Source organism: Sceloporus undulatus, chromosome 4 (assembly GCF_019175285.1).
Source record: "Sceloporus undulatus isolate JIND9_A2432 ecotype Alabama chromosome 4, SceUnd_v1.1, whole genome shotgun sequence".
Taxonomy (NCBI): Eukaryota; Metazoa; Chordata; class Lepidosauria; order Squamata; family Phrynosomatidae; genus Sceloporus; species Sceloporus undulatus.
In genome coordinates this window covers 114,634,105-114,650,130 of record NC_056525.1, presented here as the reverse complement: position 1 = coordinate 114,650,130, position 16,026 = coordinate 114,634,105, and positions in this window count along the sequence as shown.

Sequence of the window (16,026 nt, the reverse complement as noted above, 5' to 3'; positions counted from 1 at the left end):
CATCTGAAACAGGGGAAACTGGGGTAGTGGTGTATGAATGAGATTCTAAAAAAGAATAAGTTAGATGTTTCTACATGAATGCTTAGAATATGAGAAATAAACAATATGAATGTCAACTCTTAATGTTGGGAGGGAAATATGATTTAGCCAGGCATCACAAAAATTTTGTGGGTGAAATTCTTGACTGGAATTCAGTAACTGGGTATCATAACTTGCTCAAAAAAGAATAGGCCAAAGAGGAAAAGAGGAAGAATAGCATTATATGTAAAGGATATATGTAAATTTACATTATATCTAAAGGAATAGCATTATATGTAAACACCTAAAGAGATCTTTGACCTAAAACATAGAAAGTGAGAGCATTTCAATAAAATAAATATATGAGATGGATATGTAGTGATAACACCTCCTGGCCATATTGGAGAATTGTTTGAAGCTCTCCTAGAACTGATTGCCAGACATTCAAAAATTTGAGCTATAGTACAAATGGATGTCCTCAGCCACACTGCTATCTACTGGAAGTTAGACTCTCCCAAGAATGTAAGTTCCTGCAGATTCCTCAGTTGCCTTGTGTGAGACTCGGAGTACTCTGACCAATGATCCACAACAACTTAATGTTGAAACAAGAAAGTGTATTGTAAGAAGCACTGCAGAAGTATCCTTGAACACTTTTTTGCAGAATCTGAAGAACTCAAAGGGAAAGCCTCACTTTAAACCAGCAACCAGCCCCCACCTTTTTTTCCTGTCCCTCCCAGATGATTCCCCCCCCTCCCCCCCCCCCCCCACAGTGGAGGTTGTGGTCCTACATCAAAGCAAACCCAAATGCATGCATCACTTGGTCCATAGACATCCTCTGCCATGGGAAAAACTATTGATACCAGGATGGCTTGTATCTGTGTACCATCTCACAGTCATAAATCTGTCTCATAGGTGTGAAAGAACCTTCCTGTTTGCAACCCCTAGCTAAGTCTTTCTGCCTATGTGGTCTCTCCACTTTCAGATCATGGCAGCAGAGGGGCATCTCCCATAATGCCTTTCCATTAGGGTCATAAGGAGACATACCTTCACCCTATAGATACATATATTGCTAACCTAAACTAAGATTATATATACATGTGAAACATTAATTTTAATTCACAACTAGACTAAGTAATATTCAGACAGGACTATAAACCCCATCATCCTACAACCCAAATTATGTCTCAGCCATCCAACACATCATAACAACATATTAAAGTATAATGTACCTACTAACATAACATCATATAATCAATAGTGCATATAATTAATGTGCACGGAACCAATTACTACTTAAATGACTTAACCTAATATCTTTAAACAACCTCTAACCTTACAACCCCTCATGACAGAACCCTGAATGAATAAGCGAATGAAGGGGATTTCTGACACCTTGCTGGTGATTTCATTTTTCTAGAAGACAGAAGAAGCAGCTAGGAGTTCAGCTATACTGAACCTGACTCTCATTGACAGGGAAGAATTGGTCAACAATGTAGAATTAATGAAAACCTTATGTGGAAATGACCCCTTCCTCCTGGAATTTTTTATACTGGGGGAAAAGAGAAGGTGATTGTAGTAAACCCTCCAGTCTGGAATGTAAGAATACCAGTTTAGGTAAGTTTAAAAAATATTGGGTGAGATTCTGTTGTCAAAAATGCAAAAAGAAGAGAGTTCATAGTGGATGGGAGTTTCTTAAAAGTGAGATATTGAAAGCACAACTACAAATAATTCCAATCAGAAACAAAAATAGGAGGTACTCTAAAGAGACCACATGGATGCACAAGAAAGGTTTGGATGAGCTAAAACTAAACAGGGGTATGTATTTAAAAGGGAAGAAGAAACAGATCACCAAAGAGTATGAAGAAAATAATGAACATTTGTATAATGTAGATCAAGAGTATTACAGCTCAAAATAAACCCATGGTAGCAATGAAATTCCATGTTCTGAGCAAGAGAAGAACAGAGAGAAGCAGAAGGTCTGCTTCATGGAGAATTGCCAATAGATGACACTGTGCAAGTGGAACTGCTCAACACCTATTTAGTCTCTGTCTTCTCCCCAAATGAAAATAGTATTCATGATGGTAGAAACAAAATAATGGAGTGAGGGAACTGCAGTCCAAAATATGCAAAATATAGTACAGGGACACTTATGCTCTTCAAATTAATTCAATTCTCCAGAACCAGATGCTAAAGGAATTTATAGGTGTAATCTTAGACCCTCTGTCTGTTGTTGAGAACAGATGATGTCCTTGCGGAATGGAGGTTTATTTTTACTTCTATGATGTTTGGAGGTCATTTGGCCAGAAATGTGGATATTTATGGTGTTTTTCTAATGTTAAGTATATATTTTTTTTAGTTAAAAATGTAATAATCTGAAAAAGTAATGCAATAGCGTGTCACCAATACATCATTCTCAACACAGAAAAAAGAAAGCCTTACTCTGAAAAAAAAAATAATGGCTAAACAAATGTGTGCCTTTTACCAATAACATTTCCAAGCTCTGTGTTACATGCAATCAGCTTATTGTTCATATACAAGGCTCTGGCCCCATCCAGGAGTGTAGCTATGGGTGGGCTGGGGTGGTGACAAAATGGTGGCATTGCTCCTTCCCCAATAAGAACTGTGCTCCCAATGAAATGTTCTTTTCATTCCCAAATTTCTAGCATTGCAGTGAGTGGGATACTGAAAATCATTCATACTTAACACTCTTATATTTGCTATGCTTGCATTCCTTTGGGAACGTTATCTGACCCTTTTCTATAGATGCCTAAAGTGTAGTTCCAAATACTCAACTGAATTTACTGCAACACTAGAAATTTATTAGAAATCTGGGACTGAAGGAAATTTTCATTGGGAAAAATGGGGGAGGCATTTTGATCCCCTTTGCTGTATTTACACCCCTGGCCTAATCTTGGACAACCAGTCAAATGTCCTGGAGATGAGAACATGCACAGAGCAATGTTATCAAAACATAGACTATATATGTCAGGAGAGAAGAAAGGGAGGGATACAGGAGAGGGAGAGAAGAGAGTCATGTAGTGGCTGTCACTCTTAATGTCTAGTTTAGGCCCGAGTTACTGGAGCCACTGGGTCAATTACTGAATAGGAACTGCCTGCCATTTGTGAGCCAACCTAACTCTCCAAATATTTGTTTCATTGATTCCCAATATGCACAGAGATTTCAGAGAGCTTAAAACACCCACAGTAAGTGAAATAGTTTATTCTTCCCTAACCCATTGCTGCTTCTTGCTAGCTGTTAAAAGCCTCTTCTTGCAGCACTGAGAATGGGTCCTGAAAGTATGATTTAAGCTCCTTGAAGGTTTGCTCTTTTTCTTTTCTTTTTTTTATCAGCTGGAAGGCTTGTATTGCCATCCTCCAGGATAAAGAAATTTCCACTTGTGCCTTACCTCTTTGCTGGTATTGGAAAAAAGCTGAGAGGCAATGCACTTGATAGTAGTCCTGTGCCACAAAATTCTAGGAAGATCGATATCCAGCATGAATACCATCATTTCTTCAAAACATTTATTTTCAGACCTTAAAATGCATACACAGCTACACATAAGAAAAAAGATTTGATTAGATTTATGTGTAATAAAGCTACAATTCTCAGTCTGATTATATAATACACCATGTAAACAAATAACATGTATAGTGTGTGCATTGAGAAATGCGGCCGTCTGACACACCAGGCCAGCCCAGTTGCTAGAGGGGGCGAGCTGATGGCCTACAGGGCTCTCTGGCTTGGCCAGGGCCTCGACATACTCCTAGGGTGCACTGGGAGCGATTTCCTGGCCTGGATTGGTGACCTGGGACTTCTGGCAGTTACTGGGAACTACAAGTCCCCATAGCCTTTGCGGCTGGAGGTTGGCCCTGTTGGGTGCTGGGTGGACTCCCTGATTGGTCAGGAGGTGGGAAAAGGCAGAACATCTGTCCAGCACCAGCTCTGATAGGCTGATGGGCCAAGGAGCTGGTGCCAATAATAATAATAATAATAATAATAATAATAATAATAATAATAATAATAATAATGGTATTTATACCCCGCCCTTTAGCCCTAAAGGCTCTCAGAGCAGCTTACAATTTTCATTATTTTATTTAAATGGTTCCCTGCCCTCAGGCTTATGACCTAAAAAGACATGACACAAAAGGAGAAGGGGATGATGGTGGGAAAGGGGGTCAGTTCCAGTAGTTCTTCTCTCCCTCTGAGGCCTGGACCAAGGCAGATGGACTGAAGGGAGGGCTCTGCTTCTTTGTTCAGGCCAGACCCGATGGAGCTGGGCCTGCATCTCCCCCTCCATGGCCAGATGGCACCAGATGACCTGGAGGGAGGGCTCTGCTTCTTAGAAGGCACTTGGAAGGCAGAGGTCCAGTTAGCAGTAGAACCAACAGCTTCTTCTTCTGCCTGGCCCCAGATAGTCATCGTGATTCTCCACTTCTCTCTGCTGGGGTGTTTTACCCTCTTCTCTCCCTTAGAGTCCATAGTAGTGGCAGTTGGAATGGAGGGAGGGTGCCTCATCAGCTGCTGGGACTGCCAACAATGGTTCATTATCATAGCTCATTATCAGCTGACCCGGCAGGAACTATGGCAAGGGAGTCTGGAGCATTGGCAAGAGACAGGCAGATTGTGCAGTGGTGACAGCACCAGTGCCAGCAGCAGCTTCAGAACATGGTGAAGGATCAGTGTAGACCACATCCAACCTTGATGTAGGAGCGTCAGGCATTGAATAGCTGGGTAGATCTGCCCCTCCCCTCTTGCAGGGACCAGAGTGCCCCCTAGCCAGCTATATTTGTCAGCTATATTCAATAAAGCCCCCCCCCCCCCCATTTCTTGCCAATTGGGTGTCCTAGTGTTATTTTCTGTGACACCACACCTCCTGCAAAAGTATCCTGTCTATAAGTTTGTGTGTAATTGTTTTTTAATTGTTGCCCAAATATATATAAGATGAAATTTTTTTAAGGGTTTGAAATGGAGGAGATGGAAAACTTCACATCATAATTTAAAATCCTACCTTTAGATAAATTATTTTTAAAATTAAATTTCAAAATTATAATTTACAATAACAAAGAATCACATAACTACTGTTTCATTTAAATAACCTGGTTCACAATAATCCTTATATTGAATATTCTTTTCATGTTTTTTTTATATCAAAAAGTCCTGTGTATTAATTGTGGGCTTTGATCTATTGCTAAGTCCAAAACATGGGATATAAATAGATTCCATATTTCTCCAAAGTTGTCTTTAGCTGTTGCTCCCTTTGATATGCAGACTTTATTGTCAGATTTTCAAAACAGAGAAATAGCCTTTTCTTGCTATTTCAGTTCCAGAAGTTCCCATCATTTCTGAGACCCATCCATGAAGTGTCCATCCCCTATGCATGTCACTCCATCACCCCACATGTTGCCCCATGCCCCCTCCCACGCATGCTGCTCCATGTCCTGGACATGCGTTTCCTCATCAGGAAAAGGATGGGACTGCATGTGGGGGATGGCGTGCTTGCAGGACATGGAGCTGCACTTGTGGGGGGCATGGAGCAGTTTGCTGGGTGATGGAGCATCATGTGTGCAGGGTGATGGAGCACTCAGGAGAGGATGGAGTGTGGGGGATGGTAGGGGGTGGGTCTCTCTCTCTCTCTCTCACACACACCACCCTTGCTGGCATAAGGCCTTATTGACGACCTCTAGCAATCCTGCTCCCTTTTCTCTCTTCCCTGTCTCCTTAATTTATCAAAGTGCCCATGGCTTAACCTTTCCTTTCATTCCACAACCTCCATTTTGAAAGAAAAATTAGAATATGAAAGTGATATCTTTCAGAGGTTTGGTAACCTATTTAAATTTATTTAGGACAGATGCCTGTCTGCTGGTTAAAGATTTAGGGGTTTTTGTTTGTTTGTTTGTTTGCTTATTTCTTAAAGGAAGCAAATTGCTTATGGACTGCTTTACATATCTTGTTCATATGCATCTTGATTCATCAAGCCAATCCCACTGGTGCTTACTGTCCTGCTCTTAATGCTGAACTAGAATTCAGAGTGCCCAAAGTTCAGAAGCCATAACAACAAACACAATCTGATATTGAACAGTGCAAGGTCAAAAAGCTGTCAGTCAGATAACAGTCCAAGCAACTGAAGTAGAAGTGTCAATAAACAGACCAAGTGTCATAAATCAGTATTTAAACTAGCTGTCAGGTTTAACTGAAAGTTTGCTTCCAGTAGCTTTAGTGGAGGAGGCTCTTTGCTTATAAAGACCACCAGCTCAGTCAGTGGCCACATGCTGAATAGCATTTAAGGAGTGCACTTCACAGCTGTGAGCATGTAGCCTTTAGTTGCATCAGTAAAAAAAGGTCTATGCCAGGCATGAGAGTTGTTACTTCTTTGGGGGAGGGGAGGAAGTCTTTCTTCCAGCTCCTCTTTGTGAAATGGAGGAGGACCATCAAGCATCTACTCCAGATATGGTAGGTCTGCTTCATCTTCTGAGGAAGACAAACTCTCAGTGGGGAGCATGACACTTACTATCAGATTAATGTGCCCTGGAACTGTTGGCCTTTAAAATCCAGAATACAGAGAGCCAGGGTTTGTAATGTAAAAGGAAGATCTCCACCAAAGCAAATTTGGACCACAATTAGTCAAGAAGTCCAGAAAACTATGCACATCTACACACTGCAAAATCTCAGCACATTCAGGAAGAGAAGGAGGGTCCCTTATGAAGGTGAGATTTATACATGAAAATTAAATTAGTTTAAAAGTGTTATCTTTAGAGCACCATCATGGCACAATTCAAAAGCTGTGTGTGTGTGTGTGTGTGTGTGTGTGTGAGAGAGAGAGAGAGAGAGTCTGACTTATGGCCCTTCATAGGGTTTTCTTGTTAAGATTTGTTCAGAAAAGGTTTGCCATTGCTTTCTCCTGAGACTGTGAGCATGTGTCTTCCCCAAAGTCATCCAGTGGGTTTCATGGCCGAGCTGAGAATTGAACCCTGGTCTCTAGAATCCAACACTCAAACCACTATGCCACACTAGCTCCTAGCAAAGTATTATTCCATTGCTGTTTTTGTTGTGTTGTTGCTGCTATTAAAATAGTAACTAGCAGCTGGATTCTTTTTCTTAAGATTACAGTGAGGCCATGAAGTTTACTTAGAAGTAAGTGAAATTAATGAAACACACCTGTGTGGTGTACACTGGTGGAAAGACCAGTGTTTGAATTCCTAAGCAGATTCTATTAATGTCTTGTTCAAACAGAGGTGAGTGGCTGTGACCGTTCGGATGTTCCTGGCCTACATCTCCTATCAGCCCCACATAGCATGACCAACTACTAATAATAGATTCTTTCCCCTTTTTGTCTAAGCATTTCTATGTAGGACTTCACCTGAACCTTTGATGATTTTTAAATAGCCAGGTAAGTCTCCTCAGATTTCAAGACAGCTGAAGTCTACACTTCTGTGCATGCCTACCTAGCAATAGGTCCTAAAACGGCGTCCCGTGCCATGGTGATGAGTACATTTAAATACTCACCATTGAGTTTCTCCACTCCCCCTGTTTTAGCTTGCCTTACTCTATAATCTGTTTTGAATCCTATCAATTTTGCTTTTATCCAATTTTATGTGTCTCAGTTTTTTAGTTAACTTTACATGGGTTTTAGGAGTGATCAAGTTTTATCATGTATGTATCTCGATATTTTGCTATCTTTCATTTTATTGTTGATATGGTCAGTTAACTAATCAATAAATTTGTTGTTGTACACTAGTCCAACTGATTTTGGGGAAATTACTTCTGCATAATTACACAGAGGGAAATTCATTTCTAAGTAAAGGCACAATGCTGGTGAACTTAAGTATTCATGACAACATGGAAGTAAGCTTCACTGTGTTCCTCAGTGCTTGTTTTATTCAGTGAAGCATGCCCCCAGGAAAGTGTGCATTTCCTAACCATGTTTGCTTAGAAATGAAATACACCCTGCTCTGTAACTTCCAACTTCAACCAGCCACTATTATCACTGTCCGTATTGGCTGGGAATTTATGGATGTTGTATCCTTTTTCCAGAGTGATTTCACCTGGACACATGAGATTTCTTTTGAGTAAATATGACCAGCCTATAAATCTTATCTATGGTTCCGAAACAGATGGTGAAAGAAGGGTAAAACTTTCTTTCACAAGTGTTTAGATGCTCTTTAATGAAGGGCCAACATTCCCTCCCCCACCCAACCCTGGGAGTTAATAGGAGTTTGGTGTGTGTGTGTGAGTGATCTTTGAGTTTTCTATCTTGAGAAAGGTAGGGAAGCTAATTGTTAACAATGGAGACAGAAGGAACCAGCCAGCCCAACATATGGCAAATGAGTGGTCTGATATTCAGTATTCATACTTCCAAAATATGAATATGATTAGAGCTCTACAGCTATTCATAGAACACTAACTGACAAGCGAGTTTTCCTGCTGTTCTTGTGGGTGTTAAAAATGATCTACCTCAGGTGTCATATACTAGTTATGTCACTGATATCCCAACAAATCTTTGGGTTCCACTAGGGCAACTGGTACATCCTCTTTGTGTGTGGATGTCACCACTTGGCTCAGTAAAGATCTAAACTGACCTCTGAATCTTGGAGTATATTATTACCTTATAGCTCAAAATAATAATCCCAACACATTTTCACTTCAGTGAAATATTGTCAAATATTGATATTGTCAGTGCCACAACACATAATGTCCCACCACACCTATTCCCTGTTTGCTTAATGAGAGCCGGGGTTGGTAAAACCTCCCATTTTGCCAGGAGAGGTACTTTTCTTTTGCTAAAGGAGGTATGTAGTACCTCTTTGTGCAACCCCCACTCCCCAATACACAAACTCAGTTTTATGGCAGTTGTGTGCATCCCCATGGCCAATAAGAGGGCTTCCACATACCACTCAGCTGTAGTTTTGGACAATCAGCAGGGGCAGTCTGAGGTTTGATCTGGGGCAGAATGCTACTTTGAGAATGAGCTGCTGGTGTCAGTCTGCATTTAGAACCCAGAAAATGGAAGCACTTTCACTTTCCCCAACCTACAGCAGACTGCTGAAGGTCTGGGAGGGCATAACTTCTTCCTTCCAAAATGAGAACATTGTTGCACAAATAAGAACTCTGCCCCCAATGAATTTTTTCTTCCATCCCTAAATGTCTAGCATTGCAGAGGCGGTTGTGCTATTTCTGTGCTTGCATCACCTTGATAACATTGAGGCTGAACAGACTGGCAGTTTGAGCCAGCTTCCTGGCGGTGTGGGCACATGGTGACCACACGCCACACACCCCAACTCCACCCTCAATCCAGCATCATGCTGCCCACCCAATCAGATGGCAAGCAGTGTTGGGGCCTTCTTGCAGTACAGCGATGAGATGCTACATGCTGCAGGGATGTAGAAGAGCCACCACAACTGTGAAAAGAGCACCTCTTTTCTGGCCGAAAAAGGAGTGGCATTTTGCTGCTCCTCTTCGGGCTGTAAAAACACTGAATTGGGGCCACAGTGTGTGTTTGCTAGAGCCCCAATCCAGCACTCAAAGGAGAAGCAGAGAACCTTTCCTTTGGGGCAGTCTGTTTTGCCCTCCCAACATAGCAACAGCAATAGCAAGTACATTCCTATACCACTTATCAGTGTACTTAAGCACTCCCTAAGCGGTTTACAAAGTGTAAGCTAGTTACCCCCAACAATCTGGGTATTCATTTAGTGACCTCGGAAGGATGCAAGCCTGAGTTGAGCTTGAGCCCTTTCACTGGTATTGAACTCACAACCTTATGGTTTGTGAGTGAATGGCTGCAATATAGGCATTTAACCACTGCACCACCAGGGCTCCAGTAGGAGGAGGGCCTGACCAGATGCCATCCCTCTTTTGAGGTGTCATCCCTCTTCTGAGATGTCACTTGCTGTGGTCTGTACCCTTCTCACCATCTAGTATTTCTCTCCTTTCCTTGAAACCCTAAACTATGTTTCTAAATGCTTGGGTGACATTTTAAGTTAATGCAATCGTGTAAATTTGGGGAGTGAAGAAAAATTTCATTTGAGTGGCAGAATTCTTATTTTTGAGCGGGAATGCCCTCATTCTGTACTCCCCTTTCCAATAGCTACATCCCTGGGCCAAAATCTTCTCAGTTTTGGTGCATACATTTGCCAAATGCCCAGCAATATCTATGTCACAATGACTAAATAATCATGTCAAAGGGGAAATAGTTATCTTTTTCTCTTTCTTTCTTTCTTTCTTTCTAGAATTCTAAGGCAGAGTGTTTTGGTGCTTCCCTAAAATACAAACCCCAAGATTTCATTGGATGGATCCATAGGTGTTGATGTGGAATCTTATGGTTATAATTGTCTAGCATGAAGGAGTCCTAGGTTTTTGAACATTTTTTTGTTAACAATGGGATATTATATACAGAAAAATAATAATTGTAAACTATGTTTTTATGGAAAGTGATTAATAAAGATTTTTAAAATAAAAAGAGGGGGGGGAGAGAGAGAGAGAGAGAGAGAAAGAAAGAAAGAAAGAATCCTAGGTTTTTGATCACAGCTCCATCCTAAGGAATCCTGGGGTTTGTAGTTTGATGACACACAGCTCTCTAGGTGACAGCTATAAATGTTCCTCCCTAAACTGTAGATCATAGCATTCCATAGGATTGGCCCATGTAAGTTAAAGGGGAACCATTGCGCTGGAATTGGATAGAATGAAAGGGCCCCCAGCTTGATTAAATATGAATATGAATCCATCTTGATGGAATATGGTTCAAGCCTGTATAGGATCCAGTTTACAATAAAAATGCTGTCTCAACCTGTAAAAAACAAAACAAACAAAAACCCTCTATATACTTGAGATAAGTGTGCACTGGACCTAAGATTTACACTCTGTCTCAAGGTTGCTTAGCAATTTCCAGCTAAATTCCATTGCTTTTTGTGGGTGCCTTGAAATACAGTCTATCCATGGTTTCATTTTACCATTTCATTGTTATAATCACCTCATTTTTGATATTCCACTTGGGTATCAAAATTCAAATGCCCAAACTAATTTTAAGTACATTAAGGGAAGCCTTTTATTACTGGAGAAAATCAAATTTTACACATGACATATCATACAGTGAATTCTGTAATTCTGGCAAATTAAACTACGGCAGCCATAATGCAAATGGACTGAAGCACTGCTGATATCTTCCAATGAATACATTCTAAGAGGAAGGAAAGAAATGGTAATGATATAGAAGTGATTATTTTTTAAAAACTCACCCTGTGCAAGCTATTTCTGGAAAAGCCATTTTTAAAAAACAAAATCCTATTACTTGGAGTATTCAGTCCAGTGTTATAGGAATCTTTACTCCTTTAACATGGATCAGACTAGAAATACAAGTGCTTGGGGGCAGGTCTAAATTTTGCTGGCTATAATGGAGGCCTGTTAACAATGGCAAAAGAGACAGTAATACATTTTGAAGCTCCCCTTTTTGCACCAGACAAATATATTCAAGACAATGCTGTGGCCTTTGATTGCTTCTAGCACTGTTTTAGTTATAAGTCTCTGCAAGCAGGAGAGGGGATAAGTGGATGAAAGTAAAATATTCATTAGCGGCAGTGAATACTGAAACACCAACCTGTAATCACTAAAATAACTGCCTGTGGCTTGTTTGTCTTGTGGGACAACTGTGTTTAAGATTTTGGCCCTTCAGGGCTTCCAGATGGTGTTTGTTTGTTTGTAGTGCTTCCAGTATATGTGTATGCACACCCCTATTAGGGGGTCATGAACTGGGTTAAAATAAATGTGTGTGGATGGGAAGGTGTGCTAGTCCTACCTCCTCTGCCATCCCCCTTTAAGGAAAGCTCTTCTTCATTGGTGGTCTTTAAACAAAAGTTGGATAGATCTCTCTTGGGGTGCTTTAATTGTGTATTCCTGCATGGCAGATGACTAGATGGCCCTTGTGGTCTCTTCCAATTCTATTATTGTATGAGTAGTGTTAGATTTGATGTTCACTACAATTCCTTCTTTCTGCAGCAGTGGTGGAGATCATGTGGTGCTCTAAAAATTGATTGTAGCCAAAATCTATGTAGGGGAATTTTTTATTTAGCTCAGAATCGAGAGGGGATTGACTACAAGGATCCTATGAAATAGTTTCCTGTCTGTATACCAAGGGAAAAGTGGATCTATGCAATGTTGCACAGGAAATCTTCTCCACTTAAAGTATTTCTTTATTTAAAAGGGGAAAAATACAATTCACTATCACACACTCATCTATTCAAGGATCAGGAAATTGGGTTAGTGTGGAAAGAGTTCAAGGCAGAACTACAGGTGATATGTACTACCAATGAGGCTTACCTTTAGTGGTCCAACTGGGTGAAATAGAGTGAGAAACAGCCGTTCTGAGAACATTGGTGGAACAGAAGTGCCAGAGCCAGTTATGTAGGTTCCCTGTGAAGTTTAAACTAGCAAACTGAAGGGAGTTTTCCAGGGGGTTTTAAGGGTGAAAACTAGCTGCCGGGCTAGATTGTCTGGGGTGAGGTATTCGGGTCTGACAACAATAAAAGGAAATGGGAAGGGAGTTAAGTTGATAGTCAGCTCATCAGGTGAGACAGTCTACACAAACATCGCCCATTCTTTTGATTATTGGAGGTGATGGTGATCCCATTAGCAATTCCCAAACTACCTGTTGGGCTAGTCTGAGGGATATTGTTCTCAGGAGGTCTCATAAGGCTAACCTCATCTGAGTATAGTGCCTACATGTCCCACCACTTTTGGAATAATGGCAGCTGGCCTGGCAGGGCCCATCTGAGGTCATGTGGAATACCACACACACCAAAATTCAGAAAAATGCACTGTGGCTTAACAGAGTGCAAGTCCTAGCATTCTTCACAGACTTGCAGTCCAATGGTATATGGAGGGCCATATGATTCTTCCTGCTGCTTTACACAATTCTGGGAACTAGGATCCACAATTAGGCAGAGTGTGGCAGCTGGCAGGTGCTGTGCAGTGCAAAGGTGTTCCATGTAGCTTTCCTGTGACACATTAGCCATTCTGCTTTCCTGGAGGGTGCTATCCTATTAATAGTGTTGAAATAAACGTGTTGAAATAAGTTTAAAATAAAAAACCTAAAACAAAAGGTGCAGTGTATAAGGGATGTGGGTGGAGGAGGGGAAAATTGTAAGGCAGCTTACAATTAATACAGGAACATACCCCATATCCCAATCATTCCCCCCCACCCCTAAAACAATAATTAAACAGATTGAATGTTAAAAGCAATACAATTAAAATAATCAGGGACAGGCAGATGGGGCACAAGTATTCAGTGGGATGGTAGATTCGGAATCAGTTGGTGGTCACGTTTGCTATTCAGGGAAGGCTTGCCAGAAGAGATCCATCTTGACAGCCTTGAAAGCTGTCCAAGTTGATAATATGATGGATTTCCTCCGGTAGGCTGTTTCATAATCTGGGAGTGGTTGAAGAGAAGATCCTCCGGGAAGTTGCAGTTAACCTGGTCTGTGTTTCAATAAATTCCACCCAGAGTACCTGACTGCCCTGGGAGGATTATACAGAAGGAGGCGATCCCTTAGACAGGTTGGACCCAAGCCATATACGGCTTTAAAGGTTATAGCCAACACCTTGTACTGTTCCTGGATAGGCAGCCAGTGAAACGATTTTAGGATGGATGTTATGTGGTCACTTCTCCCAGAGACCAACCTGGCTGCCATGTTTTGGACTAATTGAAGTTTCTGGACTAGGTATAAGGGTAGCCCCATGTAGAACACATTACAGAAATCGAGTTGTAAGGCTACCAGCACATGTACCACAGTTTCTAGGTCCCCTGGATCCAGGAAAGGATGTAGCTGGCATATGAGCTGAATCTGATAACAGGCACTCCTGACCTGATTTTCCTGATTTGACATCCAGAGCGACAGGTCTAGGATCACCCCCAGACTGTGAACACAGTCCTTTAAGGGGAGTGTCACTCGGTCTAGGAGCAGTTGGTTAATCTCAATACCTGTAGGGGTATGAAAAGAGCCTTCATGCCTTTGCCATGGATAGCAGAATGAGGGCAGTAGCTGGACTCAGGCAAGATGCAGAAGTGCCTGGCTGCCTCTCTTCTCTCTCTAAACGCACAGTTTCAATTCACAAAATACATCATGATACAGAGCCATTGGTGTGCTTCAGTGCATGATATGAATTGGTGATTCACATCTGTAAGCAATGCACATTAGCATTGTTGTTCTGTCCTCACACTTCAGTAGAGGACAGGGTGCCAGAGGTTCAGAAGCCAAAGGAGCAACCAGAAACCAACATCAAACAGTCTGAGATCCAAAGCCATAAATCCTATACACAGCAGCAGTAGCAGATCTTCCTGTAAGCATAGGATTTGGAGGGGGGGCAATTTGTTTCAAGCAGCAGCAAGAGGAAAAGCCCCAGAGTTAGAAAGCACACTGACTGCATTTCAGGAGGGCACATTCCTGATGTATGCACACAACCTCTCACTTTTCCTGTGGGGAAGGGACTGGGTGTGTTTCAGATGCCACAGCCTTCTCCTTTCTTGAGGTGTTGTCTGTCCTTCCTCTTCATCCTGTGGAGCACTTGGGTGGCTGTCAGACTGAGCTGGAGGAGGACACAACTGTGGTAAATCAGTTTCCTCTACAGAAGCTGGATTCTCAGGACCGGGGGTTGGGGGTGGCTGATGGGTGGATCTGCTTCATCATCTCAAGCAGGGGCATGACAGTTGTGCACCTATGTGCAGTGTACACTGATGTACATTGAGCACTGATACAATTCAGTCCTGATGCACCATGAATGCTCTTGCCAGTGGGCCACTTAGTGCCTCTGCTATATAACTAGATATATGTAAAGCTATGTGACAGAACAGGCTATATAAGATTCTGGTAAATCTGGTTGACTTCCTCCACTCCTGGGCCTAATGCAGTTTGAGGGTGGGACTAAAATATGATTCATACCATATGGGACTAAAACACAACTCACTCTCCTAGGGGCACGGAGAGGTGTTTTAAATTTTTAAAAAGTCCTAAAAACCATTTTACATTATTATTATTATTGAGAAGGATCCATTTGATGAGAGGTGCAGTTCTCCAGAGTCTCATGGGAAGAAATGTAGTATCCCACAATTCCAGCCACTACCCTCCATTGCTTTATAACAAATATGGGTTGCTAAGACTTGGGGTGATGAGTAAATATGAAATAGTTGTTGAAAAGTAGATAGGATTAGTGTAAACAAATCTTACGTTTGTTTATATTGTGCATCCAGGCCACAAGCCTACATATACGTACTTTGTAATAAGCTATAATAATCAATGTTAGGTCTTACTTATGAATAAACATTTATAACCTACAATGCTATACTTGTTGACACAGGTGGAACCCACTGGGACTCACTACTTGTAAATAAACTACTTGTCCAGAAATACATTACTACAAAATGGTTTTAATACTAATATACAAGGGCCTTTGTGGACTTGTTTTTGTTATGTACCTTCAAATCATTTCTTGATCCTAAGGTGAACCTGTTAAAGGGTTCTCTTGGCACAATTTGTTCAGTAGAGGTTTGCACTTGCCTGTCTCTGAGGCTGAAAGTGTGTGGCTTACTCAAGGTAACCCAGTGAGTTTCTATGGCCAAGCAAGTATTTAAACCCTGCTTTCCTAGAATTTAATTCAATATTCAAATCACTACACTATGCTGGCTCTCTTATGAACATGAAAGAGCAGTTGGTAGAAAGGAATTGTGAGAGAAAGCTTCTAAAACCAGTGTTGACTTCAGATTTCTAGTGCTGATTAAGAACTGATATTCAAATACCACATGAAAGTCAAAACAGTTCCACAGGGCTGCTGATGTACAGAATTCTTACCACCAAGCAAAGGATACTAGATTGTATCTTTTCTTGTTCAGTGATACCAGCAATGATATCATTTTTGAATTAAATGAGGATGGACTCTGCCCACCTGCTGTGAACAAAATTGTTAGTTTTATTTTATGCAGACATCATGGCTTTTCTCTTCCACAGCAAATAATCATATGACTTGGC